This window comes from Rhyacophila brunnea, unplaced genomic scaffold, assembly GCF_057557595.1.
Source record: "Rhyacophila brunnea isolate RB1 unplaced genomic scaffold, BYU_Rbru_1.0 scaffold_3, whole genome shotgun sequence".
NCBI lineage: Eukaryota > Metazoa > Arthropoda > Insecta > Trichoptera > Rhyacophilidae > Rhyacophila > Rhyacophila brunnea.
In genome coordinates, this window is record NW_028232965.1 from 39788056 (window position 1) to 39805288 (window position 17233).

Here is a 17233-nt window from a genome sequence, read left to right on the forward strand (position 1 = left end):
TATATATTCCTCAGAAGTGTTTTCAAATGGTGTACATTAAAATATTGTCTTTTCATGTCAAGATATTTTTATTAAAATAAAAAGACGTAGCAGTATTAACTTCCCAGCTTATAGAAAAAAAATGACGGAGGAGTTTTTACAAAATGTTCATAATGCCTATTGATCGTTTACGTGCCGCGTAAAGATAAAAAAAATAATAACCGTTTTCATTTAAAGTTATTCTCATTTCTGTCATGCCTTGAATAATGCTTTATCTTTTTTCATTTTCAATCCTTAGAAATGTTATTTTCTTTGAGAAAATATGAAATAACGTAAGAATATCAAGACGTTTATGCGGCATATAAAACGAACGTAAGTACAAGTACATGCTGTCCCTAAAATAAATAAAAAAAATATCATCCTGACAAGTATTCCATAGCATTATAAAATAAAACGACTAAGTACAAACATTTATTACTTAAGGATTATAAATTATTTATACAATATTATGCTTAAATAATTCATATTCCTGAATTTATATACCTAAAGGCTGTCCAATAGTCGCGAAATGATTCATAATTCACGACAATCGTTATGATGTTTCAATTAATTATTTTTGGTGTGTTAACTATTTTTTTTGACCATGTCCAATCCTAATAAGATCATATTATGGGCCTCCACAGAGTAGAGGTTTGTATCAACAGTTTTGTTTTTACGGGAAATGGATGTCAGCCACTTGCTCAAACTATTAGGTCCATACTCTGATTCTTACACAAATTGAAAAACAATATGTGTAGTTGCTAGATCCAGGATTCGAATCTGGACCCACGACGTTATAGGCCGACGCTTAAGCCGTGCGGCCGTCGTGGGTGTAAAATATACTTATTTTCTATCGCAATTTTTGTAATGTGATTTCTGTTATTAGTGCAAACATAGAATTTTTAAAATAATAAAATGAATCAAGTAATCAAACGATCAAAAAAATAGCACAGAAATAAGTTTTGCCACTTTGGCGGACTCCTCAATAGTCACTAATTTAAAAGATTGGATGACGGTGGGGGAAACGTTTATAGACAAGGAGACGCACTCCTATGATATATTGTGGATTAAAAGAATCATCGGAATAAGTTGTATGTGGAAAAGATAATACCAAACATGATTTCCTTGACTATTCAGCATATCTGCAGAAATTTTCAGGCGTATAACATGACGTAATGAACTAGATGCACGCATTAAAGTTATACTGAGAGAATTGAGAACTATATATATCACGTGAATGACGTGTATAGCTATAGTGTGCGGGATTCTTTGTTTTACTTGTATCAAGACTAAATAAGAAGAAATATTCTCTATCACGATATGTCATCGCAAATTTACTAAAAGTTAAATAATTTCCACTCGTAGAAACCAGGTCACAATAGCCGTTCGGCCCAACTAGATTTTGGACACACGTGAATAGCTTTTCCCTGTCAACCGACATGTGGGGACACTTCCAAATGATATGTAGAGTATCTTGCGATTTACCATAAAATGTTGTCTGAGATTCTAATTAAGTCAAGCTGGCAGAGATTGCTAATGAAACCGTGACCAATTAAGAACTAGCAATCAAATTCAGTCTGGATATCAAGGTACCTATTGTAATGTAGATTAATGAAAGATATGTATGTATATATTATTTATACAGCAGTAAAGGTCTACAGCGCATCTATCAGTGGCGAAGGGTGACTTTTGGAAAGAGGTAGGCTGTGGAGATCTGATAAAAAGAGCACAGTTGTCAGGTATACTTACGAGAATAGTACGATATTTACTACTAATGAAAAGGTACACACTAGTAAATGACAACAACACACTAATTCAATGAAACTTCAAAAACTCATTGACGACATAAAAATGAGCGATGTGTTTAAATTACGTATTTTTAAAAACATGTATACCCATCAAAAATCATTAGATAAAATTTATTTTTATTTATAAAAACAATCTATACTTACTTATTTATTAATATTCGATTAAGCGCCGTTGAATTTTTTTTTTAATTATCTAATTATTAATGATTTTGGACAAAATGCGCAGTCGTGACAACATTATTATGCGCGAATGTTTTAGGCTCTGCGATAGGAGCTTACCTTATTTCGTACAAATCAGCAGACTTGCTGAGGTTACGAGACGTAAAGTCAATACGAAATGAAAAAAATTCAGAATAATTTCACACATAATCGGAGATTTATTTACATCGAGACGTCGCGGCGTTTATTATTTATTTACGGCGCGCTGTGGTATATTTTTTAATACCTTTGCAGTTGTTTTGTAAACTGTGTAATACTGTACTACATGCCTACATATACGACATCTTTCGTTGGCAAAATAAATTATTTTTATGCCACATAAAATAATGAAGCGATTAAGTATATAAATATGTCAATATGCAATTAAAAAATATTTTTCTTAAGAAGGTAGGCTTTAAATAATCGCCTAGTATGGAGTCTTTGCAGCTATCAAGGGCAGGTTATTATATTTATGTATTGAGGTATTATAATTGCTATGTTTTGTGTTGCTGTGTTAACTTTTTTTTGTGAACATTGTCAGTTCTGTCAAAATCTGCCGAAATCACTAGAAAAACAATGAGGTCACCTCACGTTGTACTGCACTGCATCGACACCGGAGTCAATGAACATTTTTTTTTATCATTTTATACATGCCTATACATTTTAGAATCATGTCAAAATCGCGTGTTTTTTGTTTTTACCGGATGGCACTATGTATTTTCTATGATCTGTATGGTTTCCGTTCAAAATATTATTGAATTTACAACTCGTTACTAGGTTACTCCATCATTGGATTTACAGAGATCCTGTTCGTTCAAAATATTCTGCAAACTGATGAAACCATACACTAAATTCGTCACCATGACAGCGTAATAGTATGTAACATACATCTCAATATAATCACAACTTAAGATATATGTACTCAATACTTTTCACCGTACTAATAATAATATAATAAGAGATAATAGCCGATATTTATACAAGCAAAGGCTTGGTTAAGAAACAGTTTTTATCAGTATTCTGTGTTAGGAATAGGAAATGTTAGAAAGAAGGAATCAAAACTTCCTTCAGACGGATACTACACTACTTGTTATAATATAAAATACTTAAAATCGCAATGAAAGACTCATTAAGTTATAAAATAGATGGGGCGCCGTTGTTTGACAATGGTAATGATGCTTGATTGATGGAGCGCGTCTTATCTTCTTATTTACGTAAACAGTCACGAAGTTTGCTGAATAATGAATCATTTTTGAAGTATTTAGCCGAAGAAGGATAACATCGAGATTTCGCGTAAATATTGACTACGTATCCTCACGTAAACAGATCTGAGGGAGGTAGTCATATGCATAATATATTATATAATCTGTCTCTATGTCTGATATAATATGCAATCCAGCGCTCGAAATGGAAAAATTTACGAAACGGAGCGGTCGACAGTTTTCTGAAGATATTCACATAGTTATCAAATTTTATGTGTTTTTTTATAAAAAAAATAAGTGCATTAGATTTTCTATTAAGTATATGGCCTTATCTAGCTCATTCGGTCAAATTATTTTTTCCACGAGACCAATTTCACGAACAGGAACGGCGCTCCGGTACGCTCCGGTCCATTTCGAGCCCTGATGCAATCACTGTACATACTTTAAAACAGTGGTTCTTAACCTTTTTGGAGGTACTGACCCCCACCAGTTTCATATGCGCATTCACCGAACCCTTCTTAATTGGAAGAATAAAATATGATTTTTTTTAAATTCAAAACATAGGTATATAAATATTATTACTGGCGCACAAAATGAACCGTTCATCAACATCGCTGTGTTCAAAGAACAAAAACATAATTTTCACACAAAAACATAATAATGAATATTTACTGCAAATCAGTGTGTCTTCTGCTGTTGCCTTTCAGAGACCAGTTCAGAAATGTGTGGCTTCACCTTGGCAAGTGCCACTCTCATGTCATTTTCGCAATAAAGTCTGTTTCTTTTCTTCGTTTTTATGTCCAGCATCCTCGAAAAGGATTGCTCGCAAAGATATGTTGTAACAAACGGTATGATAATCTCCAGAGATTTCTTAGCAATAAAAGAGTACATTACCATTTGTTGACACCAAAACGTTGAGAGCGTTGTTGTTCTGAAGAGTTGCTACTGAGCTCACCAAATTCCTTGCAGCACAAATAGGCCAAACGATGTTGCGTGATCACCTGCAGCCAATGATGGCCTAGCGGGGCTTGTCATCACGAATCATATGAGTCGGGTGTGTGTCTTGACCTACGCCGAACCCCTGAGACTGACTCACCAAAACCCTGGGGCTCGATCGAACCCAGGTTAAAAACCACTGCTTTAAAAGGAAGCGATCTAAAATATTTAATGTGGTATTAGAAAAAACTATGGAAAGTAAGTAGTAAGTAGTGATACAAGCCTAACGATAAACATTTACACAAAAAAATCCACTATAGGTACTAATATTTTTCATTTTTTACCACGTTCGTTCCTCAATAGAACATTATTATGGACACTAAGAAGCACTTTCAAAATTCCCTATAGCTTCTTAAATCATGCTTATATTACGTAGCTTTGCCACATTACCCTATGGATGATATTTAGCATTTTTAGTACGTGAAGAATAGGCAGGCCAGGTTGAAATTCTTTGAATGCCGAGCCAGATTCAGCGTCGCTTTTTCACTCTCAATGTGATGAGAGGCTTCTTATATTCTCATTACTCACCAAACTTATACCACTGCACACCCAGTATTTGCCGCAAGAATTTGTTCTCGACGCTCAGTACACGGTTGCTCTGTACTTTCCTAAGGCGCCACGACTAGTAAAAATCTGTTAATACTTCCTAAACTATTTGGAGAACTCTATGTTTTACTTTGAACCGAAATTTACTCTATTTAGTACGTATGAATAATAGTACCTTACCTGAATACCTAACTCCCAAAATCACCAATATACTAAAATATAATTACTGTTTAAACAATATAACACTATTTCACTTTAAGATAATGATACCAAATGAAAAAGTCGATTGTTTAAATATCAATATATTTTTTGGCTCTGATAAAATACGTTCTAATAAAGGGGCTTATCATTTTTCACCTTTGACATTACGTAATTAATAACGAAGGGTATCAAAATATATATATATCAAAAAGCCTACATCAAATTTTGTATTTGGCTCTGGGTATATAATATTATTTATTGAATTTTGTTTCCGGTAGCTACTAAACTTTTGCTGCTATTACAAAGTATACTAAATAACTTAAAAAAATATCCTTTCTTTACTGTTAATAAATAATTGAAATGTTTCTTTGTCCAATAATAAAGTTCTCATTAAATACGGTCTGGAGGTATCTCAAGAGAGACAAGGAAACGGGCAATTGATTAAGCAGCAGAAACCGATTAAAGTAACTACCCCATCTTCGTCTAACTGCGATAGTTTCCTCACCCCTGACTTGACTTGGTTGGACTTCGTTTTAGGATGCCGGAAGTCCGCTTCGTGAGTCTCTTTGTGCGGAATCAGCCGGCCGCAAGTCCTGCACGAAATCGATAATTTATGACATTTGCTACAAATCGTTTAAATCGTTCTTATATACTGAAATGAAAGTTTTTATTATTAGTCAAATATCGGAAAACCAAATAAGGTTTATAATAGGTATGTATATACATTTTATTTTAATGTATTAGTTGATTTATATTGATGACTTTTATTATTTAAAAGATTTTCTGAATTTTATTTTAATAAATATCAATTTTATAAACTATTTTTTTCATTGTTAAATTACTACTATTTGTGTATAAGAAAAAATAAATTATGACTAAAAAAAATCTGATGAGTCTATAATCCATCAGTATTATAGTACGTACCCATTTCCTAAGTCTTTTAGGAGAAGCTCTCATCCGCTCTGGGCTCTGGTTTCGTTTCCAAAGCATGAGCATTTTTGTGATGATTTTTTTACTTAAACTGTACCTAATACTATATTACTACAGCTACATTACTGTCATTGCAGCGCATTGTCTATGATGTCAAAAGGATATATTATTCGCAAACTATTGATCTATTTAGTGCTAAAAAGCAATTTAATTATGTGAATTAGTTGAACGTTATATGCCTCGTCCAGATCAATAGATATCAGCAGTGCGTGGCCAAATTATACAAATGTTTTCTATACATCTGTTTTAATATAAATGTCCACAATCCATGTTTTACAGTTTTGAAACTCGACGCACATCTCTCCTGCAAATATTTATTTTACATTAACTATGGTTTAGACAGTTTACGTCGTACGTATTCACATGCTTTAATTAAAGCAATATTACACGATTATATGCGTTGCTACTTTTGATAAAACACAAAAAGTTTACCGCAAGATAGGTCTACATCAGTAACCCTTATGGCGTAGCCTCGTGGCTTCCGTCACCGCGGCCGGCCTTTCACCACCCTACAACTGTGCTACAAAAGCATTATAAGATGCATTGCAGGCCTCATATAGTGTAAAACGCGAATCGTGGCGATGAACCGAGCAAAGTGTTGTGACCTTGTGCGTGCATGGTCCGATGTGCGAGTCTCAATTTTTAACCAGTGCGCCCGGAAGTTGCGTAGACCGTTGAAACTTAAGATGAAAGAAAGACAATTTCAACGTTTATTTATTGAGTATTAAGGAATTCTAATTTTTTAAACTCTTGCATTATTTTTTTCGTGATGTGTTCAAACAGGAAATACACACAACGCCTTGCACCGCGCGCATAACCAAAGCGGCCAGACTCTAGTAGGTATGATTATATCCGCAGCAGAATACAACAAAAAAATTAGCTTCTCTTAAAAAACATCATAAATATTTACAAACACTTATCATACATCTTAAAAAAGTTTATATACCTACTATGTTCATTTTTCCACGCACAGCTGATGTATCTTGGTCTAAACTTGGCAACTGAAGATAACATTACATCACTTGTCCATTGTAAAATAATTATCAGAATAGTGTAGTTATAGTCAGGTATGCACTTAAAACTACTTTACTTTTAATTTTAATCAAGTAAACTTGGTTGATAGTATTAATACTATATTTTTAATTAAGAAGGGCGATGAATACATTATTTTATATATTTGATGAAATATGATATTTTTATGTTCAATATTAAAATTGCTTCATTTGAGTTAAATATAAAAAAATAAATACAAATTGTGATAGAAACTTGTATGCCTACTTTTTGGTATAGGTACCTAAACTATAAATGTCCACAACATTTTCATATAATTTGTCTTTGATGTTTTGAGTTTTCATACAAAACTTTTATCAAATACGTACGTATATAAGTATAACAGAGCATATGAATATCAAACAGCATATTCGTTATAAAGGTTAATATAGCTGGAATTCTATAAATTTTATTGACAAAATCATAAAGTTCCTGCTTTTGCAGAACGCGATACTCGAAAACTTGAAAAGACTTTGAAAACTTCTACCCTTATCAAGTGCGCCGATTAGTTCCATTGACGTAAGGGAATTTGTTTTTATCATCGTTTTTAAATCTTAATAATATTTTATTTTCAAATAAATGTTGACCTACTTCCACACCACGGAGCAATAATAATAGGAAAAATATTTTGAATGTCCTTATTAATTTATTTCTTATCCGATTTTTTTATTGAAACGTTCTATAAAATATTATTACGATAAAATCGTCGCTTTACTATTTAAATATTGTACACATGTGTTAATATGTTATTATTTTTTGCGTATAATATTATAGTATTAATTGTTAAAGTAACTATTTTGTGTTTTTGTTTCAGGTGATCATTTACATTCTACAAAACAATAATACTACGTAAGTATGGAAGTAATACGTATATCATTTCAATATTGTTTTATTTCTAAGCCAGCTTTGTACAAAATTGTAAAATTATGTATTTATATTCTAGATTAAAATATGGAACACACAAAAAATCGAGGCAAGTTAATGTTCTGTGTACATAAAATGAATAGCCTTCGTACGTTTTTGGTTTTATATATTTTTACAATATAGTTCACAATTAATACAGGCTACCAAAAAAACAAAATAACATTTTTATATTAGAAATGTATGATAAATTCCTTTTAAGCAGGCGAAACCGGTTAAGATTAATAATAATTGATATAAACTAATTACAATTTACCCACAATGGCAGAGCGGCTTACGCGTCGGTTTATAATATCGCGGGTCCCAGGTTAGAATCCCAGATCTCGCAAATACACATATTGTTTTTTTTTTAAATTTGTGTTTTGATTGGTTGAAGAAGTGGCTAACACCCATTTCTAGTAAAAAAAATCTGTTAAAAAATACCTCCCCACTCTGTCGAGGTCCATATTATGATCCTATTAGGTTTGGACATGGTCAAAGGAAAAAAAGAAAAAATAAGTACAATATTGTTTCAAATACATAAAAAATAATGACATATAGTTTATGTCACTTTATAAATAAATGTATTTTAAGTATGTAATAAATGATGTTTAATACTAACAAATTAAATGATCTTTATCTCATAATAACCTAATTATTGTTATCTATTTTATAACATCAGTATTATTAGGACGATATATTATTTTAGTATGACCGTCTCAAAAATTAAAAATTATGTAGTCTAAAAAAAATGACAACCAAGCGGTACAAATTGCGAAAGGTTATGACTCGCATCTAATGTATTTCTAAATATCTTTCACAGGATATAGCCAAGATTTAATCCTGCGTGTAGATCACATTGGAAAAACGAGTATTAATGTAGATTGAGCTTAAACTATTCAAGATTTGAATAAAAAAATAATTTGCTACTTATAATAATAAATTTATTCTTAATACATTGAGATTCGAATATGGTGTTTTGTTAAAATTGTATTTATAATTAAAATTAGGAAACTAATTTCTTAATTTATGTAAAGTATTTAGATTTACAAATTATAAATGTAACGACTGTGACAAAGTGAATGTAAAATTATAAAACATTTTCCACTGGAAGCTTTTGAATGACAGCCTCTCAAGCTTGACAGCACTTTTATAAAATTAAGCTCATAATAAAAATTACCTTCAGTGAAAAACTTTTCAGATATGACAGCTCAACTTTTCATGGTCTTAGTGTCAGTAAATGCGACGCAATCTTCTTATTCCTTATGAAAATATAATATTTTGACATCACAGTGCTTGCGCAATTTATCAGAAAACAATTTTCATAAAACCAGACGGTAATTCTGTCAAATTAGATTTTTTTTGCAATTCATACCTGGTTTCTTTTTATATTCATTTGTTAAAATGTTAAAAATTAAGTTACTTATTTTAATAAGATTAAAAATATGATGATTTATTCAATGTTATCTAGTTATTTATAATTACATTAGACAAAGCTTATTTAAAAATTTGCAGGACGAAAAAAGGATGGTTGGATAGAAGGACATTGTGTGAAAGACGGAGTGTAAGAGAGCCATGTTTTAGATTAAAATATATGCCCTTAATACTTTCCTTACTTTATAGTATACTTTCACTATGTTCAATCCTGAGAGAATCATACGAGAAATGGATGTTAGCCACTTTCTTAACCTATTAGGTCCATAATCTGACTTCAAACACAAATTAAAAAACAATATGTGAATTTCCTAGACCCAAAAATCAAACCTGGGATCTACTACAGTATAAGCCGACGTTTAAGCCAATCGGTGATCGTGGGCGTTAATAGTATTATGAAAAAAAATTGACAACATATCGATGGCTCAGTTCCATAGTGGGACAACTAGAAAATAGTAGTTTTGAGCAATGGCCGATCAAAGTTTTGACTCACCTAAACTGACTTGTAGAAAAGTGACAGTTTATTATTTGTATTATATTTTTAGTGAAATGTGTAATGAATGGTGTGTAGTTTTTGGATTCAAGTTGTTTATCCAAATTATTATAATGATTTTAATAGTTTTGAGCAATAATCGGACATATCACTCTATGGAACTGACAACTTTACAATATTGAGTTAACATAATGTTCTTTATAGGCGTCATCTCAAAACATCAGTCACTGATAACAGTATATCCACATATTGGGTAACCACGAATGGTGAAGGGTGGAGGTAGGCTGTTAAAATCGGAGATAAATAGTTCACAATAAACTCCGCCAGTCATAGGTATTTGTTTTCATTGAACGTCTACAATTTACAGATGGTGTTGGTAAGTTTTTAAAAATCAATTAAAGCTTGCAGTCAATGAAATCCATCCATTCCATTCCTGTGTCCATTTCTTTCTTCTTCTTCTTCCACGGCGCTACATCCCAGGGTGGGATTTGGCCTCCTCCACAACTGTTCTCCACTCACTCCGATCTCTTGCCACACTTCTCCAGTTACCGGGTCTTCCTATATGAAACCAGTTCACTTCTACGGCGTCAGCCTATCTCCTTCTTGGACGGCCTCTGGGTCTCTTCCGTTGGGGTAGCCACTTCGTCATGATCGTTGGCGCTCTAACTTCAGGCATTCTCTCCACATGTCCCGCCCATCGTAGTCTTAGTAGTCCATTTCTTTACATATTGTATATAGTATCTCCGGCCTTCCGCGTGTGAAGCAGAGATAGCAGGCCGTGATAACGTCAAGGTCAAAGCGGGGGTGGGAGACAGAAACGCACGGGGTATGTTGTGTTGTGGCTGGTTTATTTTTATCGTATTCGCGATTTGGCGGGCTGCAGACGTGGTGTCGCGGGCTTGGCTGCTGGGGCTTCGCATCCGAGGCGATGCTCGCTGTCCGATGGGAGATAGGGTCGGGGCTTGCGGCTTGGCGTGCTGCCGATGTGGTCCTTTGTTCCTGGAGATGCTTGAGAAGTCTGCCGACGCGGTCCTTTTTGGCGGGAGATATCTCTTGGCTTCGCGTCCGAGGCGAGCAGAGACGATGCTCGCTGTTCGGCGGCCAATCGAAGAAGAACCTTTTCGCGCGTGTTCAACCGTCAGATTCGGCGTCATCCCGCTCTCGGTCGCGAACCTCCTTGTTTTACCGACAAATTGACCGGTGGCGGCGCTATCGGTAGGCCGCGTCTGTTTTGGCGGGATTCTGACGAATTTGGATTTTTGATTTCGAGGCGGGCTCCGCTCGGCCGAGAACCGCGAAGAGTGGACGTAGGCTGTGGTGTTCTGGGAAAGTTGATGGTTCGGTCCGCCCTTTGAGGTAGTCTCCTTTGGGAGACTTTCATCTGGTATCAATAGTTTACCAGTTTTATTGGCTAATCGTAGCCTAAGCCATCATGCCATAAGTAACAGTGGCATTGCTTCTTTGTTATGTCGTATATAGTAAAATTATACGTATTTAATCGGTGTTTATAAAAGAAGCTATGTACTAATGTTTCCGGAAGGCACCGCGAGAACAGCTTGCAGATCGAAGCAAGCAACTTTGACCAAACTCGAAGCAACGTCATTTTATTTTATATGCTTGTGTACCTAATTGCTCCTCTTTTCTAATTTTTTTAGTGTGTAGTAGTGATTGGTCTTTTTTCGGGACAAGCAATCCAATGTTAAAAGCGGTGTTTAAAATTGTGTCATAAAAATGTTTTTTTTGCAATCGGCATCTCTTTCTCCATACAAAATTCTTGGTATAGCCTGTTCATTGTACCAATGTTCAGGCTTCCATCGAAATACATTTTTTCACTATGAGCTCTACAATAAGGGAAGGCATTACTGGAAACGATTTGATGTGATTACGGATTTTTTCCTTTATTTTATCATCAATACTTACTACACCTTTTCCATGTCTTCCCCTTAAATCTGAATGTTTTCCATCAATGTTTTTTGTGCAGTGTAGGTGCAAGTGCAGTTTTAGTCACTGTCTTGCATTATGCTCAAAGTATTCAAATAAAAAAATTGCAGACTCTTATTTAGACCCCATTTATATCAAAACAGTACGCCTTGTTAACTGTACGTGTACTACCAGGAGTTTGCATTCTGTACTTTGGAATAACTGGCGTGATGCACCTTAATAAATAAACTCACGTCGTTGATCAACGTCTCCGATCCACCAAAGACTGGTGGATTTGTTCTCTTTGATTGAATTCAATTATATCATAACATTTTAATCTGCACTTCTCAGCACACGGTGATCCTACTTTCGTAATGATAGAACGCCATTTTGAGTTGTCCCTCTATGAAACGCAATAAGTCACAAAACAATATTTTCACAAAACGATATTTCGACTTGTCCTTTTATGGAACTGAGAGAGTGTTTAAGTTTATTTATTTCCATATGCAGACATCTGTCCAATGAGAGAAAACCAGTACTTTTTACTAGTTGTCCTTTTGTGGAACTGAAAAGGAGCAATATTCGAATGTAATGGGTAATATAACTCAAAACATCAAATTTTGGACTTGTCCTTCTATGAAACTGAGCCATCGATATATTCATGAAATAAACCAATAAATACACGAAAATGTAACAATGATACTTTATAAAATAAATTTCTTTTACCAAATCAAAGTATACTTTGAAAAACTAGAATCATGGCATATTGAAAACAGAACATTAATTTCATTTTGTCTACAATAGAATTCAGTAAAATATTGTTACACTTACCAGTAGCTTGTCTTTCAAACCATGGAAATGATAAAAACATCTATTAGAATTAGACAAATAGTTTTTTATATGAATCTTTATTAAACTCATGGACCTAATTAAAATTATTTAAATAGTGTGTTAAGTGCCAGCTAGACGCTCATGCTTTATAACAAGTATACATGCGCAAATCGGTTTGTATCGGGAAACCCGTGTGTACGGACGGGAAAACTGAAGTTCGCGCAAACCGAAAAGCGCTGAAAAGTCTATACCGCGCAGGAAAATCACTGCCGTCTAGCCGGCGCAAACATAACTAACATCAGAAATAATAAGGAATGCAATACCGAATAAAAATATCAATACCGGTATTTCGATATTTCTTATTGAATACCGATATTAATACCGGTATTTGTTATAGAAAAAAAGAATCTATCAAAAAATATGGATATTTTATAGCAAAAGTATATAAGTTATCATATTATATTGACCTTTAAAATATGTAGTAGGTATATAATAATATGAGAGAATACATGATTTGTTTAAAATGGTTTGAATTTGATAGCCAATAAAGTAGAATCTAATGGAGAAAAAACAATAAATTAAAATTCCAATTGAATGATTAGGTAGGTTTTTAGTAGATATACGGATCCACATAATAGGATGCTTGAAACAATATACATGCAAAAAAATACTAAACGTTTATTTAATTTTTAGCTGTTGCCTCATTACTGAGAATCGTGATCTTGAGCAATTTTTATTTTGCATACAATTCTCTATCATGGTTAGTCTCTTTGACCTATCAGCCCTCATACCTCCGAGTAACATAGGTCAAGAACTAAAGAGTTTGTCTTAAACAGATCTCTTTTTTGTCCATAACAAGGATGGATTTATTAGGAAGCCTGCCAGTTCAAAGGGTCGTGAAAATACGTCTACAACACCATATATCAAATAACTAAAATCACACATGGAAAAAAATAAAGACAGAAGCGTCGCAGCCTTGTATAAACTCCATTTTTAAAACAAAGCGTGTTCTTTTCGTTTCAAGGCTATATTTTTATAATTAGGGTCAACTAATACAACCAATCTTAGAAGTATACAAAATTGATGTGTATGACAATATAAAAACAAATGAGTGGTTATAACAATAATAAATGGGCACAGAAAGCACTATTTAATCAAACATTCGTATTTTTAAATGTTGTATACCTAGAGCGGATGGAGAAATTAATAATGAGTCTTCTTCTTCCACCCTGTCACGTCCCAACATTGGGACATAGGGCAAGCACAAGTTGGCGCTACTTCCCTCGGTCCATCGCCAACTCCAAAATAATGAGTAGTTATGAATAAAAAAAAAACATAGGTAGTTGGTATAAATAATTCACCAGATATTGAAATGTGAAAAAAGAAAGTAATCTGGTTTCTATTAATTTTTAAAAGTGAAAGAGAATAAAACAATTCCACTGGATCTCAATGTCCCAAAATCATTCATAATTCTGCAGAGTTCGTCACCGGACAATGATGCCCTAAATTGAATTTGTATGTGAATTATGCAACGGAAACATGGTCCATAAAGCCATATATTTAAATTAAATTTGGTGTTGACACAACTTTTGAATTGAAACACGTATAGTAGACACGAAAACAAGTGAATATATTTCATCTAAATTGAAACTGAGTAGACTTAGAAGTTTATTATAATATACGGGCACAGATGGAGGCTGCGAGGCCCGACGACAGTCTGTTTGTAAACAATAAATAAGGTCAGAACGCTTCACGGGAGCGTTCAAAGTATCCCTGAAGGACACTCGGGCAATCGCTAGGCACTCTCGTCGGTGACATTTCCCATAATAATATGTCATTGTAACTTACTGCAGCGACCTTTGCGTCGAATTTGATGTTAATATTTTATATCCATCAGTCTAAATCACTTGATAAAACTTGTAGCGTATACTCAAGATAAAATATTTATTCCAAAGCTATGCCAATAGAGAATTTGTTATTTTTCAAAAAGAATATAGAAATATAGATAATATTGCTATGATGAAAAACATAACAAATATTATGAACATTCACTAGATTGAGAATTTTAAAGAATAAGGCCGAAACCGATTTCTGGTGGTTAGGTTTGGTTAGGTTAATAGTTAAAATTTAATACGTAATAATACTAGTAATTTATATAAGGATCGGTGAAACATTGAATAGCTGTAAGATGATAATATACTTAGTATATTTGAATGTTCTGCCAATGATCCATATTAGAGAAGGTGCTTGGCACCGGGAAAAGACGGTGGTTCCACATAACATTGTCACTTGCTGTTACCCGAGAATTATTACAGGTAACGCAGTCGGGAGCTTACTCCTTGCCAGGCGGTCTGCGTTATTTTAATTTGTTTATATAATATTATTGGAAACTGTACGCGGTCTGTCTTGATCTTTAAAATATAAACTGTTATATTAAATTATTAGATCTGCCACCCCCAGCTTTGACAATAAATACATACATGGCCAAGAGAAAAAAATCACTCATATTTTGATAAAATGTCATAAATTTACTATAACCTCACCGGAAATCGAGTCCCCGGATAAGAAGCCAGTGCTTTGCGCAATACACTACCAGGCGATGATGATTAGTTTGCGAAGTCAGTTACCCCCACTTTTTTATAATTATATTTGATATTAATTATTATGTTCGCGAAAAAAGTAAATTTTAAATGCTCTGTTAACTTCGTGATTTCAGTTATAATACCTTTGAACTGTGTATTTGAAGTTACTGTAGACTTCTGTGTCTGACTTTAAATAGGCGTTTCTAAATATATCATAATATGTATTTGCAATATTTTAAAGATATCTATAGAATATAATATATCTATTTTAACCTATCCCTATCTATACAGATAGGTAATTTATGAGTGCTATGACGTAGGTATATAGTTTTTTCCCCCATATGTTTTTTTTCTATTTACCTTAATTTGTTCCGGTATACTTCTTTAATAATACAGCTCGGAGTAGACTTTTGCCACCTCAAGCACACTCATCCGCCCTGATTGATCCACCGCTTTCATTTTCCAGTCGATCACTCCTAGCGCCAGCAAGTCTTTTTGTAGGTCATCAAGCTACCAAATTCATGGTCTTTTCGTACTCCGTTTTCCTCGAGACTATTAATCATAATAGCCCGTTTACACGTGCATGGATTCACCGTAGGTAGTACGTATTGTCGCGATCATGACGATAACATGCACATGTAGGCGGCTCTCGTGGTGCAGTGCGTAAGGCGCTTGCCTTCCACCCGAGAGTTCCTGGGTTCGATTCCCGGTCGGGACATACAATATTTATGTGTTTTTCTCAAAGCCTGGGTGTTTGTGATTGTTCAAAATTACTAACAACCACATTGTACGAAAAAGCAAGGAGATGGTTATTAATAATTCTAAAAAAAAAAGCATGCACATGTATAGACGTATTATCGTTAATATTAATACTATCGACCGAAGGTACTTGATGGTATTTGAATTTAAATTCTAATGGATTTTTTTATTGTGATCTTTCACTTCAGTGAAACGGCAAATAATTTGCAACTATAGTTGGGGCGAAATTTTGGACTAGCTGGCAATCGGAGAGCGAACGTCAAGGTGTGAACACGTCAATTTGTTTCGTGATGGCGAGGGTATTAATTCTTAAATCGTGTAAAGATGACAAAAAATGTTACCCATTTACTTGAAAAAGAAAACATGTCAATGAATATATTATTATTGTTACTAATAGAACAATAAAGAGAATATTAAATGGACGCATGTTGGATTTATAAGACACATTATATTTCGTTTCAACGCGTCATTTGCACAATCCGCGTATCGCCTAGTCACGATCTTTTTAGACCATGCCTCAACTGAGGTATATTAGTGATAAGGTTTTTACCTATTTTATTGTATTGATTTGTTATATAAATTAGAGTTAACTGTATTCGTTGTCAGTGTGTATTTGCCTTTTGGTGAGTGTACATATTGCCTGAAGATGCCGAAAGGCGACACCCGGGTCGCAAAAAAAACGACTCAAATGGAATAGTACAAAACTGAAATGCATTAGAGTTTGTATTATCATTCCAGTTTCCAGTCCTGCGGATGCATTGATCAAAAAAGTTTAGCGGCTTCTGAATTTTCGCGGGATGGATGCAATGATAGTGGAAAACATATCGGAAAAAATTAGAATTACACCGCGCAGAATGTTTTGATGTTTACCGATTTTCACAACCTGTCCGAACGACAATAAACACGTTCCCTTACGCTTGATGAATGAAATTGGCGAAGCAATCAGTACTTTTATATCTAAACAATATTATTATCGCAATAGTTTAATTTATACGCCATTGTTGTCAGTAAATCCACGCAAGCGTACAGGCGCTATTAGGTGCTTTGTCAGTGATTATTCAAGTTAGCGTGGTATTTTGTAGAATTATCATCAACTGTTAGATATACATGTAGAATTATTTATTTTGCTCTCGTTAACCTGTTTTGATAGCTTAATAATTACAAATGAAGTATAATTATATTTAGATTTAATTGACGGTGTTGCTGAAGCAGCAAAGTTTTAATGAGAAGTACTAAAATTTGAATATTAACGCTAATTAAAAAAAAAACCAAATGGCTTACGAATAAATCCGTAGAATATTTTAG

At 33.8% G+C, this 17233-nt stretch overlaps 1 long non-coding RNA gene across 1 annotated transcript in view; it reads left to right on the top strand.

Moving 5' to 3' along the window:
* Window positions 1-17233, top strand: part of LOC147068357 (uncharacterized) — a 186217-nt gene that overhangs the window by 131617 nt on the left and 37367 nt on the right. Inside the window, exon 2 of the long non-coding RNA XR_015071401.1 lies at window positions 7824-7858. This is a non-coding gene — a long non-coding RNA (uncharacterized LOC147068357). The remainder of the gene's footprint in view (window positions 1-7823; window positions 7859-17233) is intronic.